We start from the raw sequence: 17,068 nt of genomic DNA, 5'->3' as shown, positions 1-17,068 counted from the left end.
ATAAAATATTAAAAAAAAATAAGACAGAGATAGCTGGAGAGAAGCAGGTGGAAAAACTAGTGACCTCCAGACAAAAGACCAATATGGTTTTGAATTTTCTATCACTCCCCACCTTATTTAACCAGAATAGGTGATGGAGAACCCAGTCACTTAGAAATGCTTATAGATACAGATGAAGAAAAGGCCCAAAAGAAGCATTTTCTTTATAACCAAAGGGCCAGGAAATAAGAAACTTAGCCAGACAGAAAACCTTCAGAAAAATAACTGCTGTATTGCCACCAAATACCAAAATATAACATTTGTGGGCCACCCAAACCAAACCACCAGTGGCTAAGTGAGGAGCACAGACTTGTACTCTTCCTAAGGAAGAGTTCCTCTCTAACCTCCCATCCTACCGGAATAGTACTGAAGAAGACTGAGTAGGGAGTCTGGGCTTTCGCCTCTACCTGGATCATCTCTCCCTCACATTTGTGTCAGAGGAGTCCACACCGGAGAGTACTCACAAGGCATTCCTAACTCTCCAAGCCAGGGAGTATCAGTGAAGGAGCTATTGGAGAACTGCAAATATTCTATTCTCACCCAGCAATGATGAGAAGTTCTTCCTCCTTTAAGTGATAGCTGAGTGAGAAAATTAGGCTTCTATCCCCATTGAGCAGCAACTCAATTCCCTTTTCCTGGTTGAGCAGGGTCAGAGAAAACCTCTAAAATAGAAAATTTACATAAAATCCAGGGGCACATGACATTATACCTACATGTCCAGGTTTCGATAAGAAAAAAAAAAAAAATCATTCATACTAGGGACCAGAAAGATCTAACTGAATACTAAAAGGTGATCAATAGTTACCAACATCAAGATGGTACAGATACTAGAATTATCTGATAAAGATATCTTTTAAAAAATCAGAAATGCTTTGACTAATTATGAATGTGCTTGAAATGAAAGTCTCAGAAAAAAAATCTCAGCAAAGAGATAGAATACGTAGAATATATAACAGAATCAAACGAAAGTTTTGGAAATGAAAAATAGTACATCAATCAATAGCTTCATGGATAGGCTGAACAGGAGAATGAAAGGAACTGGAAAGAAAATAATTTAATATAGACAAGTGTGGAGGTTCACCTGGGTGGCTCAGTTGTTGAGTGTCTGCCTTCGGCTCAGGTCATGATCCTGGGGTCCTGGGATCGAGTCCCACATCAGGTCCCCCATAGGGAAATAGACCAGTGGAAATTATCCAATCAGAGCAACAAACAACACCAACAAGCAAAAAATACAAAAACAAACAAACAAAAAAAAACAGAGATTCTCAGGGACTTGTGGGAGTACAGCTAAAGATCTCACCTTTGAGTCATGAAGTGCTGAGAGGAGTGGAGAAAGAATAAGACTAAATGATTCCTAAAAATTATAGTGACTGATAATATAAGTTTTCCCAAAAGGTTTGAATTTACAGATTCAAATCTGAACAAATCCCAAGCAGGCTATGCTATCTATAAGAATCTCACTTTACTTTTAGTGACATAGCCAGGTTAAAAGTCAAAGAAGAAATTTACATTCCATCAAACCACCCAAAGAAACCAGAAGTGGCCGTATTACTATCAGAGAAAGTAAACTTTGGAGCAAATAAAATTACCAGAAATAGAATGAGATAGTATATAGTGTTGAAAAAGAGCCAATTTCCCCAATAGCAATCCTAAGTGTATATACACTGAGCAATACAACTTCAAAACACAGGATGTAAAAACTGAAATAAGAGACAAATCCATATTTACAGCTGGAGACTTCAATATCATTATAACAACATCTAATCAACATGTTTGAATACTTCACCCTACAATAGAAAAATGCACATTTTTAAAAGTATCCATATTGTAAGATAGACCCATATCATGGGCCATAAAATCAATAATTTAAATTATTGAAAACCAACAGGGTGTGTTGTCTTATCCACACAGATTGTAACTAAAAAGTAATAAAGGATAGAATGGGAATCTCCAAATACTTGAGAAATAACCACACATTTTTAAATAATCCATAGGTCAAAGATGAAATCTCCTCAACCTTGAAAATGAAGAGAAATATAAATGCAAAACAAGGAGAAGGAAAGAAATTATATAATAAAGCACAATAACCAATAAAGTAGAAAACATAATATAGTAAAAATAAATGAATGAAAAAGATGATTTGGGGGAAAGATCAATAACCTTGGCAAAGTTTTAGAAAGATTGACAAAGAAAAAAATGAGAAACATTTTCCCCTGAGATCACAAACAAAAGAAGGCTGTTCATTTTTACCACTCTTATTCAACATAGTGGTGGAAGTTCCAGTAAACACCAGGAGTCAATAAATGAAAATTAAATAGATACATCTCAGAAAAAAAGAAAACTATACCTATAAGATATGATATGACTGTGTAGAAAAATAAAAGGAATCTACAAAAACTTTCCTACAACTGAGTAGTAAGTTCAGGAAGGCCAAAGGATACCAAGATAAAAATACAAAAATCAGTTTTATTTCTATACACTAGTGATGACATGAACACATGAGCATCAAAATTATAAAACAATACCATTATACTTGCTCAAAAATAAAGTATTTTGAGGTAAATCTAATATATGTATTAGATTTACGTATATTAGATTTCAAGTTGTGTGCTGAAAACTACAAAATGCTGATGGCAAATCAAACAAGACCAAAATAAATGACCAGGCATGCAGCGCTGAAGGATTAGAAGACACAACATAATAAAGGTGCCAATTCTTCCTAAATTGATATACAGGCTTAATACCTCTATTGAAATCCAAGCGATAGCTTTTAGAGATAATAGCGATCATTCTAAAATTTGTATGGAAAGGCAAAAAGACTAGCATAGTTTTTTTTAATTGAAAAAAGAATAAAGTGGGTGGAATCAGTCCATTTTACTTCAAAGAGTTATTACAAAACTATCATAATCAGATCATCTAATATTAGAGATAAGTACATAGATCAGTGGAATGAAGAATCCAGAAACAGACCCATATTAGTTTGCCCACTTGATTTTTCACAAAATTGAAAACGAATTTTAATAGAGGAAGATAGCCTTTTCAAGAAATGGTCCTGGAGCAACTGAATATCCATAGCCATGACTATAAAAATCTTCAACTAAGTCTCACATTTTAAACAAAGATTAACTAAAAATGAATGTATTATTAAAATATAAATGTCAAAGTAAAAACTTTAAGAAAAAAACAAAATCTTCTGAATCTAGATCGAGGCAAAGGGTTTTTAGATATGATAAAAAAAAAAGCATGGTCCATTAAAGGAAAAATAATAAATTGGATTTTATAAAACCTTGTTATATAAAACCTTGTTAAGGCATATAAGAGCAAACTACAGTATTATTATAGAAAATATTTGGTATTCACATATCCAAGAAAGGACTAGAATCTAGAACATGTAAAAATATTCAGAACTTGACAGTTAAACTGTCCAATTTGCAAATGGGTAAAACACATGAACAGATATTTCTCAGAAGAGGATGGAAATATATATATATAATACATATATATAATACATATATATATACACATATGGATGGATATATATTATATATATTTACATATACACAGATAGCAAAGAAGGATGTGAAAAGGTATTTAACATCATTAGGCACTCAGGAAATATAAGTGAAAATCATAATAAGATATCCTTACACACTTATATAGTTAAATAGTGCCAAGACCCAATGCTGACAGCCATGTAGAACAGCTTCATCACTGACACATTGCTAATAGGAATGCAAAAATAGCATAGTCACTATAGAAAATGGCTTGGCAACTTATTTGAAAACTAAACATGCAAGTAATATACAATCCAGCAGTTGAACTCCTGGACATTTATTCCAGAATATGTTTATAGCAGTTTTATTTGTAATCATTGCTATAAACAATGGCCAAGAACTATAAACAACTTTGACGTCCTTCAAAGGATGGATGGTTAGACAAACTGTGGTACGTCCATACCATTCAGTAATGGAAAGGAAAGAACTATTGATACATTCTGGGTCAATCTCTCCAGAATTATGCTGAGTGAAAAAAGCCAATCCCAAAAGGTTACATACATACTGTATGGTTCCATTTATATAACATTCTTGAAATGATAAAATTATAGAAATGGAAAACAGATTAGCAGTATCCAGGGTTACAGAAGAGTAAGGTCTAAAACGAAGTGGGTGAATCTATAAATGACAATGTAAAGGATCCTTGTGATGATGGAAGTGTTCATCTGGATTGCATCAATGTAAATGTCATCATCCTGGTTTTGATATTTCACTAGTTTCCCAAGATGTTACCACTGAGGGAAACTGAGAAAAGAGTGCACCAAATCTCTCTGTGCTATTTCTGACAACTGCATGTGAATCTACAGTTGTCTCAAAGTAAAAAAATAAAAAAAAATAAAAAAAAATAATAATAAAATAAAAATATAATTAATTATTTGTAATAAAACATTCTCTTATTTCTTCTCCCTGAAAATTTTCATATCAGTCTTAAAATCTGAGTTTCATAAATTTTAATTTCTCACAGTTTTGAATTTTAACTACTTTCTTTTTTGGTGGTTCTTAAATATTTTATTTCAATCAGTTTGATTTTTGTAATCCCTTATTGTCAGGAGCTGAGCTGAACTAGAAAGAGCTGAGCTGCCAGGTGTAGTAGTAAATTACAATAACAAACCAGGGGTCTTCAATCATGTTCTCCCATAGTGAAGCAGGAAGCTAAACTGAAGGACACACTGGCCCCCTCATGGTCCATTTTTCCCGTGGAACAGAACCAGGTAAAAGTTAGGTAGGTCAGCACAGGCAAAGGGAAATTTTCATCGCCAAGAGGAGTCTAATGGCTGGTGGGGAGAGCAAAGGATAAGCCCTAGGTTTAGAGAAGTACTCAAAGCCCATGAGTCCCATGAGTCCTTGGAGAAAAATGTCTCAAAGATTTGCCTCAGTAGCCCCACCCCCTCCGCCCCCCGTGGCCAATGAGGTCTCAGCAGAGCTCCCTGCTGAAGGAATGCAGATTTGCATTAGAGTATGGTTATTGCCAGGGGACTTTGAATCCACTCCCTTCAGAGACTGTAGCTGTGCACCCAGTCTGGTGTGGGGAGGGTAGCTTGGCCCCTGAAACTGCCAGGTCAAGCCTTGGTAACTATCTTCTGTTCAGGCCTGAAAAATCACACATAGGATTTCAGTTCTCCCTTATAGCCCATATAATCCTTTTTCTTCTTTTTACATCATGTTAAATTGATATCATCACTGTTTTTATCAATTTGGTTAAATAGTTTCTGTGAGCCCATGTATACACTCTTGTCATTTAATATGGATGACTCTGGGTCACTCAGCAATCGAAGAAAGAAAAGACAAAGCTTTCATGTTTGCTTTCCACTTTCTCTAGGCCTAGAGGAGTTAAAAGGCAGAATGTGAAAGCCAAAGAGAACAAAAACAAGCTCATTTCTAATGAAGACTTTGATTCAAGTTTTTACTTTTGGAAGCTTCAAGTTCAGTGTAAGTCTTCCTATTTAAGCAAAATACTTTACTCTAATTGATATGAAATTTTATTTATTAAAAAATCTAAAGCAGCATGTCAAATATGTTTTAAGTTGTTTTTTCTTAACCACTTGATACTTGTGAACATGAAAAAAACAAATCCTGTAAGTTAACTTGGTTTCGAAGTTGTATATAGAAAGCTAATACTCATCACCATAAGAAATCCTCACACTGGCTTTGGTTACAAACACACCTAATGTGACTCAGATGATTATTTCCCCTGCAGGAATATGAACTCAACAGAAATGCATTTTCTTACAGCTGACAATCCTTTTCATAATCCGGATATTTTGATTAGTGTTCAGAATATTTTATAAAAGGACAAAAAAAAGAAAATGTCACACATATAATATCTCAATATGAGATTCAAATTGTATATCAGACAATGTGAAGCATGTCAATAAAAGGATTTTATTTTCTTTCTGTTGCTTAGTTTCCGGGTCATGGCGGATGATGCTTTAACAGGATAAGTACAGTACTTTATACAGAATACTTAAAAACAATTTCTAGCTTTTTTGCATTTAATTCTTCAGTAAATACCAGTCAACCTTAGTATCACAAATCAAAAAGTAGAGTGCAGAATTGACAAGATATAAATAAATCCATCTATTTTCTCATGTCTTCTCCTATAATTATTCATTAATTCTATTTTAAATATAAACTTTAGTTGCACGTTTTTAAATTTAGTCTTCTATTTAAGGAAATTATTCTTTAAGTTACATTATTTTCATTGTAAAACCTCAAAGATTATGTCAGTTTTAAAGAAGGCCCAAAACTAAAAATACAATAAAATATTTATAAAATTATCAAACAACCACTTTACTCAGACCCCTAAAAGAATTAGAAATTATGAAAGCTAATATTAAAAACACACAAACTCAGGTAATATTTAGTTTTTATTTCACAGGATATTTCTCATCCTCCTTAAGAATGTTCCTGATATCTCATCCTCCTAGTGTGGGATTTATGATCATAAACACTTAGAATTTTGGTGCCCCAAACACAATATCATTGGTATGCTTTGAAGAAGTGAAAATATTGAAATGATAAGTGAATCTGAATATTAATATATTTGGAATTATGGAACTAAAATAATAACATTGTTTTTAAGCACCATCAACAATGCCAGTTTTCAGCACAATATAGTCCAGCCCTCCCAAAGGGTAATGGGATAGTTTATGGTAATGTTTAGTTTATCATAGAAAAAATGTACACAGGATTAAGATAACTGAATGTTTGATGTAGTAAAAATATAGCCTAGTGCATATATAAACTTACAAAATATATACAATATAAAAAGTGATCTCTTTACATAGAGTGACAGAAACTGACTATCCTGCAATATATTTATATTTGTGTATTATAATTCTATTTGTATGTTAATTCCTATAAACATAAATATTTTTTATTTAATAGAAATGTGTGTGTGCATGTGTCTCTGTGTGGATATTTAACCTTTAAGTCAATGTGAGGGTTTTTTTTTATGACTTTGAGAAATTTTTCTTTAATTTAAAAGGTGGACTTTTGACAATGTACTTATACATCTCACCCTACTTTTTCTTTTAATAGTTTGATAACAAAAGAATAATGGCTGCATCATTGTTGTCTTTATCTATGATATCTGAATGCTTTATCCAATTTAATTCTATTTTTTCATGGCATTATCTTAGGCATTAAAATTTAAAATCATAAACTAGCAATGAATCAATGAATTATGAAGAAGATGTGTATATTTGATGACTTACTATTCTATTAATAGGTTGGACTTGTAAAAATTGAATACTTTCTCATGAAACTAGAAATCATCATGTTGGTTTATGTGTTCTATAATAGATGTTGTTACCACTAGATTTTTTGCCCTTTTATTTATTATATTGGAGACACAAAAATATAAGCTAATAATTTATTCAATATTTCATTTAAACAATAAAACTCATGCAGTTGTTATAAAAGGTAGTTATTATACATTGCCCTTTAAGAGAAAATGCCTTCTGAAGTCACTATAATAAATATTCATTTTCCCTTGTAGATCATGCAAAGGAACAATTTTTAATGAAATTTATGCTTCAGTTTATATTATTTTAATATACTAACGAGACTTTAAAACATCTTACTCCATAGAAAGGATGATTGAGAGTAATATGAGTATGAATGATTTTGCGTAAGAAAAAGAAATAAATGTTTGCTGAGAAACATAATGTATGTGAATCTTTCTGCAAATAAGTACTCTATTAAATAGTATTTTGTGACTGCTTAATTGAAATATTAATATCAGTAAAATGCATTATATTTACATTGTACAAGCTAAGTTTGGCTTATATGATGAATGTATCACCATAATCAAAATAGTGAACTTATCTGTCAACTAGAAATTATGTGACACTGTTTGTAATCATTCTTATCCTCCTTTCTACTTCCCTTTCTATTTAAAAAAAGATTTTTTTCTTTTCCCCTTTCTAATGATTGATCTGTTCTCTGCAACTATAGATTAGTTGTTTTATTTTTATTTTTATTTTTTTTAGACATTTGTATAAATGAAATCAAACAAATGCGCTTTTTTTCTTTTTTTTAGGCCTGGCTTCTATACACAACATAATTCTATTGAGATTCACCCATGTTGTTGCATGTTTCAGTAGGTGATTCATTTACAACACGGAGTAGTACACCATTATATGGGCATACCAAAAATTATTTTTTCCATCTACCTATAGATAAATATTTGTGTTGTTTTCAGCTTTGGCCATTACAATGATGTGTCTATGGACATTTACATAGAAGACTTTGTGTGAACATACACATCCTCTTCCCTGGAGTAAGGACCTATAAGTATAATATATCTATTCTATGTTATTTTTCTAAAATATTTAATTTATTTTTTCATGAGAGACACAGAGAGAGAGAGAGAGAGAGAGAGAGAGGCAGAGACACAGGCAGAGGGAGAAGAAGGCCCCATGCAGGGAGCCTGACATGGGACTCGATCCAGGGACTCCAGGATCATTCCCGGGCCAAAGGCAGGTGCTAAACCACTGAGCCACTGAGGCGTCTCTCTATTATATATTAGATGTATATTTAACTTTTTAAGAAACTGCCAAACCATTTTCCAAATTTGTGACAGTGTACATTTTTATTAAGTACATGACAGTTCTAATTCTTCTATCCTTGCCAATTCTAGGTAACCTTGATTTTTATTTTATTATAAATTAATTATTAAGCAATCTCTATACCTAAAATGGGGCTCAACTCACAACACCAGTATCAAGAGCCACATGCTCCTCTGACTGAGCCAGCAATGCATCCTGATTTTTATTTTAGTCATTCTAATAAATGTGCCAACATATTGTGTCTACATTTTCATTTCCCTAATTACTAATGATGTTGAATATCTTTCCATGAGATTATATGCCATCCATAGATCTTCTTTGTAAAGGTCTATTCAAATATTTTGCCAAATTTTAAGAGTTTTATTTTCTAATGAGTAAGTTTGGATAAAATATATTCACTAAAAAGTTTTTTTTTTAAGATTTTATTTATTTATTCATGAGAGACACACAGAGAGCAGAGGGAGAAGCAGGCTCTCTGCAGAGAGCCCAATGTGGAACTCAATCCCAGGACCCCCGGATCACACCCTGAGCAGATGCTCAACCACTAAGCCACCCAGGGGTCCCTGAATGAAACATTTTAATCAGATAGATGTTTTGTAAATGTTTTCTCCTACGTTGCTGTTTGTTTTTAATTCTATTGATAGTGTCCTATGAAAAGCAGAACTTAAATTTTGATAAAGTTCACTTTTTTATGGAATGTTCTTTATTGTTGTGAGAAATACATACAACCTAAGGTTGCAACAATTTTCACTTATGTTATTTCTAGAAGTTTTATAGTTTTATTTTTAAGTTAGCATTCATTTTAGTTTTTGTAAATGATGGGAGTTCGTATTTTTTTCAATAAGAATAGCTAGTTTTTCTTGAAATACTATTTTTTTCTCCACCAAACTTTGCACTTCTGTCAAAAATTATCTAAAACTGGTAAAAACTGACTAAAGTCTGTGTATATATATATATATTATATATATAATATTCTATAAATATGCATAATATATATATGGTCTCCATGTCTATGTATGTGTTTATGCATATGTGTGTGTGTGTGTGTGTGTATTTGAGTATATATCTGGATTCTCTACTTTGTTCCATTGATGACTTTTTCCTCTCTATTTGCCAATATGACAAGATCTTGATCACTGCAGCTCTATAAGAAATATTGAAATTAGGTACTGCTAACCTCCCAAATTCATTCTTTAATTTAAAATAGATTTTCTTATGTTATTCTGAGGTCCTTGAACTTCCATATGAATTCTAGAATCAGCTTTAAAATTTCCACAAAGGCATTTATTTGTATTTTCATTGGGATATCTATTATTCTAGAGATTAATTTACAAAGAATTGAAATCCTAATAACTTTGAATACTCTAGCTCATAAACCAGGTACATCTCTCCTTTTACCTAGGACTTCTCTCAGCAATATTTTGTAGTGTTCATTGTATAGGTTTTAACCCTTTTAGTCTGATTTTCCCAGAAGTATATACTTAGATACAATTATAAATTAATTTTAATCAGTTTAGTAACTTACTGCTAGTAAGTATGCAGAAATATACTTGTTTATTTTATATTGATTTTATATATCACATTCCTGCTAAATTTGATTCTAGACCTTTTGTTGTGTACGCCATTGGATTTTCTATGTAGATGACCATATCATCCTTGAATAAGAACAGTTTGCTTATTATCTCAAATATGTATGCTTTCATTTTTTTTCCTTGCTTGATTGTACTAGGTATTACCTCCAATAATAGGTTGGATAAAAGTTATGAAAGCAGGCATGCCTACTTTATTATTATTGAATTTAGGCAGAAACCTTCAAATATTCATTCTTAAATAGGATGTTCTCTGTAAGTTTTTCACAGGTATCTTTTTTTTTCCACGTTAAAGAAGTTCCTTCCCTCTATTCCTATGAATGGATGGCTGTGAGGTTTTTGTTGTTGTTTTTCCTTTAAAGCTTTATATTTTAAGAACAGTTTTAGGTTCAGAGCAAAACTGAGAAGGTATACCCTGCATCACATATACATGACTTGCCCCATCATTGGTGTTCTACATCAGAGAGATTTATTTATTACACTTCACAAACATATATTGATGCACCCTAATCAACTAAAGTCCACAGTTTACATTAGGGTTTTATCTTGATATTGTACATTCTATGGGTTTGGACAAAGATATAATAACATGTATTCATCATTAAAATATCCTACAGAGTATTTTTACTGCCTGAAAAATCCTCTGAGCTTCACTTATTCATTCTTTTGCAACCCAAACCATGGCAACTGCTGATCTTTTTACCGTCTCCATAGGTTTAGTTTTAGTTTTAGGTTTTTTGTTTGTGTGTGTGTGTGTGTTTTGTTGTTGTTTGTTTGTTTTTGTTTTTGTTTTTTTGAGACAGAGAAAGGAGAGGGGAGGCATAGAGAGAGGAAAAGAGAATATTAAGCAGGCTCCATGCCCAGCCTGATGTGGGGCTTAATCTCACAACCCTGAGATCATGACCTGAGCTGAAATAAAAAGTCAGATGCTCAACTGACTGAGACACCCAAGCATACCCCCATCTCCATAGTTTTACCCTTCCCAGAGTGTCATAGCTGTAGTCATATCTTATATAACCTTTGTAGATTACTTTTTTTTTTAGTCAGTAATATGCATTTACTATTCCCTCATGTCTTTCATGGCTTGATAGCTCATTTATTTTAGCACTAAATGATAGTCTATTGCTTGGATATACCAAAGTTTATTTAACCATTCCCCAAAGAAAAGTATCTTGGTTGCTTCTAAGTTTTGGTATGAATAAAGCTGTTATGAACATCTTTGTGAAGGTTTTTGTGTGGACACATGCTTTCAACTTCTCTGGGCATATACCAAAAAAGTGCATAGCTGAATTGTATCATATGAATCTGCTTAGTTTTGTAATAAAGTGCCAAACTATCTTCCCAAGTGGCTGTACATCTTGCATACCCACCAGCAATGGAATGAGAATTCTTGTTTCTCCACCAGCATTTGGTGTTATAGTTTGGGATTTTGATCATTCTAGCAGGTATGTAGAGATATTTCAGCATTGTTTTAATTTGCATTTCTCTAATAACATGACATGTAGAGCATCTTTTCATATGCTGCTCATCTGCCATTTGTAGATTTGTAGACATTCTTTGGTGAGACTCTAGTCAGGTCTTTTGACCATTTTTAATCTGGTTGTTTGTTTACTTATTATTACATTTTAAGAGTTATTGTTATCTTTTGAAAAAATAGTCCCATATCAGATGTGTCTTTTGGAAATATTATCTCTCAGTCTGTGGCTTGCCTTCTCATTCCTTTGACATAGGCTTTCCAGAGCTACATTTTTAATTTTAATAAAGTCCAGCTTATCAGTTATGTCTTTTATTGACTATAGCTTTGGTATTCTGTACAAAAAGACATCATTGTTTTGCTTCATTGCATTTTCTTTGTCCTGTATCAATGATCAGGTGGCTATATTCATGGGGTCTATTTCTGGTCTTCTATATGTTCCATTAATCTATTTGCCTAAAATTTTGTGAATATTATACTGTCTTGATAACTGTAGTCTTAAAGTTTACAGTAAGTCTTAAAGTTGAGTAGTGTCAGTCTTCCAAATTATTCATTTCCTTCATCTGTCTTGGCTATTCTGATTCATTTCTCTCTCCACATAAAACAACAATCCGTTTATTAATATCAATAACATAGCTTGATGAGATTTTAATTGGTATTACATTAAACCTATAGATCCAGTTGGAAGGAGCTAACATTTTTGACAATACTGGGCCATCCTATCTATAGACATGGAGTATCTAATTTTTTATTTCAATTATCAGAGTTTATAGAATTTTCCTTATATTGATCTTGTACATTTTTTGCTAGGTTTATAACTAAGTATTTAATTTTGAGGGGTAATAATATATATGGTTTTGTGATTTTGATTTCAAATTCAACTTGTTCATTATTGTTAAAGGAAATTGATTTTTGTATTCATTTTGTATCGAGCAAATTTGCTATAATTGCTTATTAGTTTCAGGAGTTTTTCTGTCAGTTCTTTTGCATTTACTACAGAGACAATCATGTCATCTGCAACCTAAGAGTTTAACTTCTTCTTTCCAAACTATATACCTATTATTTCCTTTTCTTATATTATTGAATTAGCTAGTATTCCAGTACAATGTTGAAAAAGTATTGAGAGAGAACATTTTTGCTTTGTTCCTTATTTTATTTAGAAAGCTTCTAGTTTCTCATCATTAAGTATGATCTTAACTATAGGTAAATATGTATATTATATTTATGATTATATTTATATTATTATATGTAATATCAAGTTGAAGAACTTCTCCATTCCCAGTTTACTGTGAGTTTTAATTATGACTGTGTGTTAGATTGTGTCAAATGCTTTTTCTGCATTACTAATATAGCCATGTGTTTTATAATTTTTGTTTTGGTTATTTTGTTTTATAGTCTTGTTTTGTTTTTTAAGCCTGCTGATATGCTAACGCGCATGCCTGTGATAAATCCCACTTTGTCATTAGGTATCTGTTGTTGTTGTTGATTTGTTAATATTTCATTAAGGATTTTCATACCTGTGTTCATGAGAGATATTAGACTGCAGTTTTCTTTTCTTGTATTGTCCTTTCTGGTTTTTCTTTTTAGGGTTATTCTGGCCTTATCAAGTGTTTTGGGAAGTATTTCCTCTGTTTGTTTATTCTTTAAGAGATCATAAAGGATTGGGATAATTTTTCCTTAAATGTTTGGTAGCATTCCTCAGTGCCCTTGTTTGAAACTGTTAATTTCTTTTAGAAGGTTATTAATTATTGACACGATTTTTAAATCAAATCCTATTCAGATTCTCTATTTATTCTTGCGTGAATTTTGGCAGATCGTGTCTTTTAGGGAATTGGCTCATTTCAACTAAGTTATCAAATATGTGGGCTTAAAGTTATTCATAGTATTTCTTTATTGTCCTTTTTATGTCCATGTGCTCTGCAATGATGACCTTTCTTTCATTTTCTGATACTAGTAATTTATATCATCTCTTTTTTAAGAAGTCAGCCTAGTTAGAGGCTTATTACTCTTGCTTAGCTTTTCAAAATCTACCTAAACTTTTTTTTTTTTTTTTTTTTTTTTTTTTTTTTGAGAGAGCACAAGTGAGGAGGGAAGGGCAGAAAGAGAGGGAGAGAGAGAATCTTAAGCAGGTTCCATGCCCAGCATGGAGCCCAAAGTGACACTTAATCTCATGACCCTGAAATTGTGACCTGAACCAAAATCAAGAATTGGTCACTTAACTGACTGAGCCATGCAGATGACCCAAAAATCTGCTTAACTTTTTGAAAATATGGAATAGATATATAAGAGCTCTTTTAATGTTGTTAGTTATATTTAATATGATATCTAGATTAACTTAATTGGTTTATTCTTCTCTCCATTATGCAGTTACATTTTCCTGCTTCTTTGTATTTTGGATATTTTATTGCATGCCTAATGTGATGGTTAATTTTTATGTGTCAAACTGGCTAGGACACAGTATCCAGATATATGGTCATACATTATTCTGAATATATTTGCAAGGATGTTTTTTTGGATGACATTAACATTTCAGTTGGCAAACTTTGAGTAAAGTAAATTACCCTGTTAGAATGTAGGTGAATCCTTGAATAAGTTGAAGGTCTTAATAAAGAAGCAATGACCTCATCAAACTTTTTGAGTAGTTTTCTCAGTCTCCTGTGAATTAGGAAGCCTTCTCTTGTGAGTGTCAAGTACTATTCTCTTTAATCCTTTTGGATGGTTCTTTCCATGTGCCTTAGTCACTCTGGGCTGCTATAACAAAGTATCATAGAATTGGGAGGCTTATTAAACAACATTAATTTATTTCTCAGTTCTGGAGATGAGAAGTCTGAAATAAGAGTTCCGGTACAGCCAAATTCTGGCCAGAGTTCTCTTTCAGTTTACAGACTTCCAACTTCTTGTATATTCAAATGGAAGAAAGAGAGAGCTAGGTCTTTGGTCTCTTCTTACCAGGACAGTAATTCCATTCATGAGGGCTTCATCCTCATGACTTAAATGCCTCTGAAGGCTCACCTCCAAGTATCATCATATTGAGGATTAAATTTTAACATACAAATTATGAACTGAGGGAAGAAACATTCAGGTCAAAATATTCTGTCCTTGGCCCCCAAAAACTCATGTCCTTTTCACATGAAAAATAATTTCATCCCAGCATCCCTAAATGTTTTAATTTGTTCCAGCAATAACTCCTAAGTCTCACCTAAATATATCTAAATTAGATATGAATATGGTTCAAATTATAAATCACCCTGAGTCAGAATTCTTCCCCTGTTGTCAACTTGTAAAACCAAACAAGTTATGAGCTCCCCAAATATAATTGTGGGACAGGAATATAATAGACATTCCCATTGAAAAAAAGAGAAATAGGAAAGAAGATGAGAAGGCTTATGGGTCCCAAATAAATCTACAACCTAGCAAAGCCTGAGATCTTAAGGCTTGAGAATCATTCTTTTTGATTTCTTGACCTGTGGTTCAAGTCCACTGGGTCTGTGTTCCTGCTGTCATAGGGAAGTTGGAGAGTTTCCTCCCCCAAGAGCTCTGCTGGGCAGAGTTCAAGCCCCTATGGCTTTGGGCAGAGGTTGGCTGAACTGTTGAAAATGAGGTAGTGGGCCATCACTTCTGAAACTGAGGAAGCAGCCCTGATCATTTCTGAATCACCTTTGGGGTCATTATTTCCTTATATTGAAGAATAGAGCATGTTCATAGCCAAATAGCTCAATAATCCTATCCTGTAAACCCATGAGTCTGGCAACCTTCCTTTATTCCTTCTGATCTTCTCCTTCACTTCAAACTGTTAGTTTTCTTGATTGGACTAGCTGATTAAGTCCACAATTTCACACTCATACTAATCTCCTCATCAAATGGTTGTTTGGCCACACCCTTAGCATTTCTCTTCTGAACATGCTTTCTCATTTTTTGCAATACGCGTAGACTGAGGAGTTTCCAAATCTTTCCATTCTACTTTCTTTTTGCTGAATATTTTATCATCCAGTAATTCATCTCTTCTTACATTTACTATAAGCAGTCAGGAGAACCAAAATGCTCCTTTAGTAATTTTATCCTTCCCTAAATATCTCATTTCATTGCTTGAAACATTTACATTCCACAAGAAATTGGAACAGATAAACAACTCAGCTGCTTTTGTTGCCACTTTACAACAAAAATCACCTTTGTCCAATAAGTTCTTCCTTTCTGCCTGAGAGCTCATCAGAATGCAGTTTATTATCATACTTCTACCAACATTCTATACATAATTACTGATATATTATCTAAGAAGACAAAAGTTTTATCTTATCTTTTTTAATTTTAATTTTTAATTTTTATTACTATTTTTTTAGTTTTCTCTTTTTAAGACCTCACCACATTGCCTTTAAAAAAGATCCTGCATAAAAATCTTTGCTGTTTATAGCATGTCCTTCAATAGTCTTTCAACCTCTACTCATTACCAGTTCCAAAGTCACTTCCACATTTTTAGGTATTTGTTACATGAGCACCTCATTTCTCAGCATCAATTTCTGTCTTAATTTGGACTGCTATAACATATTACCATTGACTGGGTGGGTTAAACAACAAACATTTATTTTCATTGTTCTAGGGGCTGGAAATCCAAGATTAGTGTGCCATCAGGGTAGGGTTTGGTGAGACTGTTTTCTAGTTTGTGGGCTGTAAACTTCTTGTATCCTCCCATGGAGGAAAGTTAGTGAGCTAGTTCTCTGTCCCATTGTTTTGAGAGCAATAATCCCATTCATTAAGGCTCTACCCTTATGACCTTCTTACCTCCCAAAGGTCCACCTCCAAATATATTCACAATGAAGAATAATTTTCAACATATTAATATTCAAGAAACACATATCCAGTTTATAATACAATGTTTTTAGGTGGTTTCATTAAATGCAGTGTACCGATTAATATTAGGCTAAATATCTGATTTCTCTGTGTAGCTTTATAATAATTTGTACTAATATCCTGCAAGTCCACCTTCTTTGGTTTGCTGAATTTTTAACTTTATCTTTTCAAATATTATGAGCCCTGGGTTCTGCTTAGCTTCCTTCTCTTGGCACCATTTTTAAAACTCTCCTGTTGCAGAAATTAATACTAAGTTCATCTCGTCGGTTCAGGGTTCCGTGTCTTTTATTGCTTGATGTCCATTGTCTTGAAAACCATTATGTCATATATTTTGTTGGTTTTATTGTATATAGTTTTGTTTACTTAAAGCATAAGTGAAAACTGACCCTTGTTGTTCCATCTTCCCTGAAAGGTCTGGTTAGTAATTTTTTTCTTTTAATTCAAAAAATTAAATGATAAGGAAAGAATGGTAAGGAAACATTATTTGCCACAGCC

General features: G+C 32.7%; 1 long non-coding RNA gene across 6 annotated transcripts in view; it reads left to right on the top strand.

The window, feature by feature from the left end:
* LOC140621448 (uncharacterized) overlaps positions 1-17,068 on the top strand; it is a 179,459-nt gene that overhangs the window by 155,016 nt on the left and 7,375 nt on the right. For all 6 annotated transcript variants that reach the window (XR_012021135.1, XR_012021137.1, XR_012021136.1 and 3 more), the window contains one exon: positions 5,413-5,522. This is a non-coding gene — a long non-coding RNA (uncharacterized lncRNA). The remainder of the gene's footprint in view (positions 1-5,412; positions 5,523-17,068) is intronic.

This window comes from Canis lupus, chromosome 30 (genome assembly GCF_048164855.1).
Source record: "Canis lupus baileyi chromosome 30, mCanLup2.hap1, whole genome shotgun sequence".
Classification (NCBI taxonomy): Eukaryota; Metazoa; Chordata; class Mammalia; order Carnivora; family Canidae; genus Canis; species Canis lupus.
This window is presented reverse-complemented; position numbering and strand designations above follow the sequence as displayed.